Below are 7,394 nucleotides of genomic sequence, written 5' to 3' on the forward strand. Positions count from 1 at the left end.
AAGCTAGATGCAACAGACTTGGTGGTTCAAGTCATGCTTTAGAGAAATGTGGCTTCTAAACCTTCCACTACCTCTGTTTTGTGGCAATGTGTGTGACCCAGGAAGGCTGGAAATTAATATATACCTTCTTCAACTGCTCCGTTAGGTGGTGGTAATTAAAAAAAAAAAAAAAGCAAGTAGATTCACACCCAAGCACATGAACTACTTTCATGAAACAGAGGTAGCATTTAAATATAGGGCTCACAAGCCCATATTTCATCCTCACAACAATAACATAGGTCCAGACAAGTATTATTCCCAGTATACGAACGGGAAGGGAATTGTGACTGAACAGTGCCGGATTACAAAAGCCATAATTAAATTTGAGCCTCGGTTTTGCAAGTGCAACGCTCTGCCCAGCAGATTAGATTAGGAGAGGAAACCTCAACAGTCACAGTTTACTAGGCACGTGATCAGATTGGACTGCCGCAGGTAGACTGGCATAGGCCCAACCCTCTTCCCCAACCCTCTTTGTACCAATATAATTTTCTCTTTAATCTATTCCGTTCCCTCTAATCTAAACTATTCAGATTTCCCTCTAGTCTGTCCAGTTTGGTTTCTGAACATGTCAGTTGCTGCCCAGAGATCCTTGTTGTCTCTGTACAACACCCTTTCATGCTAAGACTGCATTTCGAGGTAGGCCAGTTGTGCCTGTAACATTTTCCAAAAAGCTGATCCAACTCTAATCAGGGGAATAACCCCAGCGCTATGAGCCAGTTAGTGGCCAGGAAGGGTGGCAAATAAAGTGCCAAAGCTAGGTTTTTACTTTAGCAGCTTTTATTAAGAATAAAAATAAGAGATAACAAAAGAAGTAAAGTTCGACATCTAAGTAACCTATGGAAGTCTAGTTATAATTGTCCACTACTAACACAGGGAGGGTCTTCTTCTCAAGTATAGAAGCGGTGTGTGGCTTCTCTCAATGGTCACAAATGAGGGATAAAAGCAGTGTTTTCTATATTTATGGTCCGTCAGGGCCCAGGTGCTTTTATGTGACGGCTTGCCTGACACAGCGAAAATGTACCTTTGGGTCATGTTGCAGGTACACAGGAAAGGAGCCTGAAGTGTCTGGGAAAGTTACGCAAAAGGAGGTGTAAATTAATACAGAAATTGCACAGGCTATCCCCAACAGACAGGATATTGCAAAGCATTGCTCAGCTTTACAGATCTAAAATGAGGGTGAAGATATCACATTCCCCACTTAGAAGGAATGGGGACTAGAAAGGTTATGTGTCTTAAATATAATGCCCTTGGCAGGATAGATCTACATCTGTGTGTGTGTGTGTGAATGCATATGTTTATTTAACACACCCCCCCCCAAAAAAAAATACAGAGCAGGCCTTGGTATGGGATATAAACAAATGTCAAATAATCTGAAAGCCTTCTGCACCCATGGATACCAACTGTGAGCATTTGTTCTGAAGATCAAAAAACATTTGGGCTTCTCCACATTTACCTTTCCTCTTTCCAGGCACGGTCCAATTAAGCACTAAAGAGCAGATTTTCGCTCTGGGGAAAGCTCTGGGGCAAAAAAAACTCAACAGTGGTCATACACAGAGTTTTTAAGCCTGGAAAGAGCAGGGCAAAGCATAAATGTGAATAGGCCCTTAGTCTTAGTACACAATAAGGTAAAATAAAAGGTACAGGTACCCCTTACCATTAGGTCCAGTCACGGACGACTCTGGGATTGTGGCGCTCATCTTGCTCTATAGGCCGAGGGAGCCGGCGTTTGTCTGTAGACAGCTTCCGGGTCATGTGGCCAGCATGACTAAGCCGCTTCTGGTGAAACGAGAGCAGCGCACGGAAATGCCGTTTACCTTCAGCATTCCTGAAGGCTGGTAAATAAATCTTTTCCATTTTTATTTTTTTTAACCAAACAAGTAAAACTCCTCTACACGCCTCACCTCTCTTGACTTGTTGCCCCGATGCAAAGGTGGAGAGGTGATGGAGAGGGCAACTGTAGTCTGGTTGGACAAAGGGAAGAAAAAATCTCTAATGCACATTAGTTCCAGGGCGCACTGCCCCCAACAGCTGCAATTTCGGTCATAGTCAAGGATTCCCGGCAACTGGATCTTTTCTTAATATGTAAAGTTAGGTGATAGATCTGTTTCACCTCCTAGGTTCCTGCTTCTGTTTAAAGCACAGGAGGTGAGCTCAGAGAGGTTTGGGAGCTCAGGCAGTGGGGTGGGAGTGGGGGTCTTCATGCCTGCATTCCGTTTTCCACCATTCAGAACCATTAAACCAGCCCCGTACAATTGATGTGTTTTGTGTCCTTCTAAATAAACAACTAAATTACTGCAGTGTGGGAAAATAGAGGATTGGGGGAATAGTGAGTGAATAAGGAGACTCCCTCGGCTGCACAGCCTGGCTGAGTGTTCCTTCCATTCCATTGTTCTTTTGACTCCGAATTGCCCCAGTGATAATTATGAAATATTAGAACTGCAGGAAAGGCTGGTGGCTGCATAGAATGGATGCTGAGTCTTAGACTTTTAAGTGCTGGTTTTGACCTCATAAATGAACAGTATCAAAAAAGAAAGAAAAAGAAAGGGAAAGTTAATGGTCATGTGAAGAAAAGGCAACCCCAGAGATTTCTGGCAATGTGCCAGCTCCGTTTAAAATGTCCCTAAAAGTCACTGGAGTTATTTTATATTTTATGAAACGAAACCAAGCCCAGTTCACTCTGCTAGTTAACAGCTTGTGTGCCCTTATAGATTAATGCAGTGTCTCTGTATGGCTTGACTTGGTCACTAGATGGCAGTAGCCATCTCTCTCAGAACTTTCCCCTACGTCTTAATAAATCTTTAGGAGAGGGGGGGAAGGTGTGAAGTTGTTTCTGTGAAAAGGACATTTCAGGTGGGCGTGGAAACTACAGCGACTCTCCAACTCTCTGTGAAGGTGCGAGAATGCAACTTTTTCAACATTCCCCTCATGTTAACTCAAGCTAGTGTTGTTTATACATGCCCCTTCTCACATTAGGCATTGAATTGATGGCTAATGCACACAGACAAAACAGCGGGTCGAAACTGAGTGAAATTGTGCCGGGTAACAAAAACCAGCTGTGCAATTGCTTCACCTCAGATTCAGAGCACAGCTGAGCCCACTGCACAACACATTTCCAGTAATATGAAAAGAAAAGTGGCTTGAGTTTAATACCTCAAGGACTGCCTCTTTCCCTATGAACTTACCCGGACCCTGAGACCATCTTCTTAGGCCCTCCTTTATGTGCCCCCTTCCTTGAGAGGTTCAGAGGGTGGCAACATGAGAAAGGGGCCTTTTCTGCAGCGGCTCCTCATCTGTGGAATGCTCTCCCCAGGGAAGTTTGCCTGGCACCTTCATTATACACCTTTAGGTGCCAGGCAAAAATGTTCCTCTTTAAGCAGGCTTTTGGTTGATTGACATCCTGTGTCCTTTTAAAATGTGTTGGGGTTATTGGGTTGTTTTTGTTTTTATTTTGATCATGTGTTTTGTGTTTTTATATTGTGAATTTATCCTGTGACCTGTGGGTATACAGTAGTATACAAATAGTAGTAGTAGTAGTAGTAATAATAATAATAATAATAATAATAATAAGCTGTGAACAGGTAGAACATTAACTGCTTTGCACAGGTTGCTGACTTCAAGACAGGTCCTCTGGACATGCCAACTTGGTGACGTGACTGGAAGAAAGTAAATAGAGAGAAGTTTTTCCTCCCTCTCCTATCAGTCCTAGAACAGGCATCCAATGAAGAAGAATGGTAGAAAATTCAGGACAGACAAGAGTACTGGTAAATACTTTATCACACAGCACATTGTTACCCTGTGGAACTCACTCCCACAAGAGGCAGTGATAGGCACCAGCTTGGACGACTTCAGAAGAGGATTAGAAAAATTCATGGAGGACAAGGCTATCCATGGCTGCTAGGGATAATGACCATGCCTTGCCTTTAGAATTAAATGAGGATCTGCCTCAGAGTACCTGTGGCTACTGCCCTAGACCTGCTTCTGAGCTTCCCATAGGCATCTGATTGACTACTGTGAGGAACAGGATGCTGGCGTTGATAGGCCATTGGTTCCACTGGCTTGGTTCTAAAATGGGCAGGTGGAGTCAGAGACCCAAGAGATGACATATGACAGGCAGAAGTATTTTTGCTGTCTCTCTCCTCAGCCAGTGTGGTGTAGTGGTTAAGATCGGTAGGCTCGTAATCTGGTGAACCGGGTTTGTGGCCCTGCTCCTCCACATGCAGCTGCTGGGTGACCTTGGGCTAGTCACACTTCTCTGAAGTCTCTCAGCCTCACTCACCTCACAGAGTGTTTGTTGTGGGGGAGGAAGGAAAAGGAGAATGTTAGCCGCTTTGAGACTCCTTAGGGTAGTGATAAAGCAGGATATCAAATCCAAACTCCTCCTCCTCCTCCTCCTCCTCCTCCTCCTCCTCCTCCTCCTCCTCCTTCTTCTTCTTCTTCTTCTTCTTCGTCTTCTTCTCTCTCACCCCAAGGTGGGTTACAGGGCTGACTACTACTGGGTAAGTGTTTGGTCAAACATCAGACATAAGGAAACATGGACCATTAATAACTCAGTCTTATGTCAAGGAATAGCTTGCTAAGCTAAGCACTCTTGCAACCATACAGCTTTGACACCGGCAGCTTGCGCTGCTACAGGAATGCAGTTCTGGCATCACAGACGTGCAGCTGTATGATACCTGGCATAGCATGTGAGGGAGGAGCATCTAGCTGGCCCGCCCACTCCCAATCACCTTATTGTGCCAATACCGTGCCTTTGATCCAAAAGCACAGCTGCTGGTTCAAAAACACTGCAGTATAGTCAATGCACAGCTGAGCAGAACAACCAGCAGACACTCCCCACATTCACACGCAAGAGTGTTTATTAAAAATGTTTCTATGCTGCTTTTAATTTACAAAGAAACACCAGAGCAGTTCACATAATGATAAAATATAATAATAAGCCAAGCTGTGCCAATCTGCTTTACACCCGGTCTCTATATCCCTGCTCAATCTTTTTCCATATTTCCACTGAGGCACATTCGACACTGCCTGGCAGTGTTGGAAAACAAGAAGTTGGGCAACTAGTGTGGTGGCACAGGCATTATGGAACACTCTACCTAATGAAATTAAGTTGGTGTCTTCTTTAATGAATTTTAGGTGCCAAGTTAAGACTTGATTATCTTGGCAAGCCTTCCTATGAAAATGACCAACGGTTTCTATCTCATTCTTGTCAGATGTTATTCTATTTCTTTAATGTACAGTGGTACCTCGGGTTACAAACACTTCAGGTTACAGACTCCGCTAACCCAGAAGTAATACCTCGGGTTAATAACTTTACCTCAGGATGAGAACAGAAATCGCTCGGCGGCAGCAGTGGGAGGCCCCATTAGCTAAAGTGGTACCTCAGGTTAAGAACGGTTTCAGGTTAAGAACAGACCTCTGGAATGAAGTAAGTTCATAACCAGATGTACCACTGTACTTTGCTTTTATTTTATTTGTTATGTTGCTTTGGCTAATTGAGTTACCCTTTATATAAGTTTGTGATATAGATATTCATAGCTAAAAATAAAACTGGTAAAATCGGTGACCAGTGTTAATAATATGAAGTGGGAAATTATGAGTCAACAGATATGTCTTTGATTGGGGATGAAACCTTCCCCCCTACACACAGCTGATACTTGACCTCGGGGGGGAGCCTTCCACATGGTAGGTGTCACAATAGAGAAGTGACCCCCCCAAAAAGGATGGTTGGCACACAGCATGGTCCCCTGCAATGCAGGAATCTAGGTTTGCCATATTTCAAAAAGTGAAAATCCAGACACAAAAGTGGTTGAGCTTTGAGGGGGGGGGTGGGGGGTGTCAAAGCTGTTTGTCCTAGTGCTTTTCAAATTCTGGCTGTGTCCGAAAAAATTCAGAACATATCAAGGTTCAGGGGTGAGAGGAGTGACCAGCCAATGTCTGGAACTACAGTGCATCAGTGCAAGTAGAAAAATAGGTACCACTGCGGCAGGAAGGTAAATGGTGTTTCTGTGCGCTCTGGCTTCTGTCACGGTATCCCGTTGCACCAGAAGTGGTTTAGTCATGCTGCCCACATGACCCAGAAAGCTGTCTGCGGACAAATGCCGGCTCCCTCGGCCTGAAGGAAGTTGAGCGCCGCAGCCCATAGTTGCCTTTATCTGGACTTAACACTCCAGGGGTCTTTTACCTTTCACCTTTTTACAAATAATACTGCTTACTGCATTGAAGCAGTTCCAATCAATGCAGGAATCTATTTCATACTTCTTAATTCTTTATGACCCAAACATACACACACGCCAGTACAAGGTATTTCCCTCCCCTCCCCGTTCCATGTAGAGAAACCAGCTGCACTGGCAGTGAAATCTTATTTCATTCAGCACTGTTGATGTCTTCCACTGTGCATGAAGAAAAAAGGCTGGTTTAGGTAGGCTGAGGGTCACACAAAATGCTCTTCCTTCAGTGCCTTGCCACCATTCCATTCACACCTAGCATCTGCTTCACTTTGCCTAATGGTTGGGTCAGTCCTATGAACATGATCAGATTAGCTTTAGCAAACAGCTCCAGGCGTAGCTGCCCTATTAGCTGATTGCCCACCTATTAACCTAAACAGAGCCTCTGCCCCATTTCAATCTCTGGTTAGATCTCAAGGCAACCTATCTATTGGTAGTTTGTATGCACAGGGTGCCACTGTTGGCATTGCAATTATTTGCAAGGGGGGTAAACAACCAAGGTGTGCTGCATAATGTACCTTTACGCTATGTGACTGCTTTTCAATTCTATCTCTGCCCACAAGGTCTCCTTGATGGGAACTGCTGACATCACACCAAAGGTATTTCATGCACAAACTTATGCTTATGCCAATTTAATTTCTCCAGAATTGCCTGCTGTCTTCATTGCATTCTGACCGAGAAACAAGCTAGCATGTATTTGTACATGCTAAGTTATCTTCAAGTTACAGCTGGCAGGGTAAGCTGGGAAAACAATTATTTACACAATACCTGTTCCTAATTATTATTATTTTACATTGTCAAATGTAAGAAATGGTAAGAAAGATCAAAGTTAATTTGGAAACAACTCTTCAAAGGCAAGACAACAAACAGGCCTATTCTTCTGGGAATGGGAAATAAATATTTACTATAGAGTCAGAGAAAATCAGACAACAGAACAGATGAAAATGATAATAATGGCGGGGAGAGTGGACTCTGAACCTCTCTCTCTCTCTCTCTCTCACACACACACACACACACACACACACTTGCAGGGAAAGTGAATTAAGGAAGGGGATGTTAAGGAGATATTAAATGGTTTCCTACTCCAGCATATCTGGATGATCCCCAAAGAGCAACATTAGAAAACCATGA

This window comes from Podarcis tiliguerta (assembly GCF_965153285.1).
Source record: "Podarcis tiliguerta genome assembly, chromosome: 2".
NCBI classification, from domain to species: domain Eukaryota; kingdom Metazoa; phylum Chordata; class Lepidosauria; order Squamata; family Lacertidae; genus Podarcis; species Podarcis tiliguerta.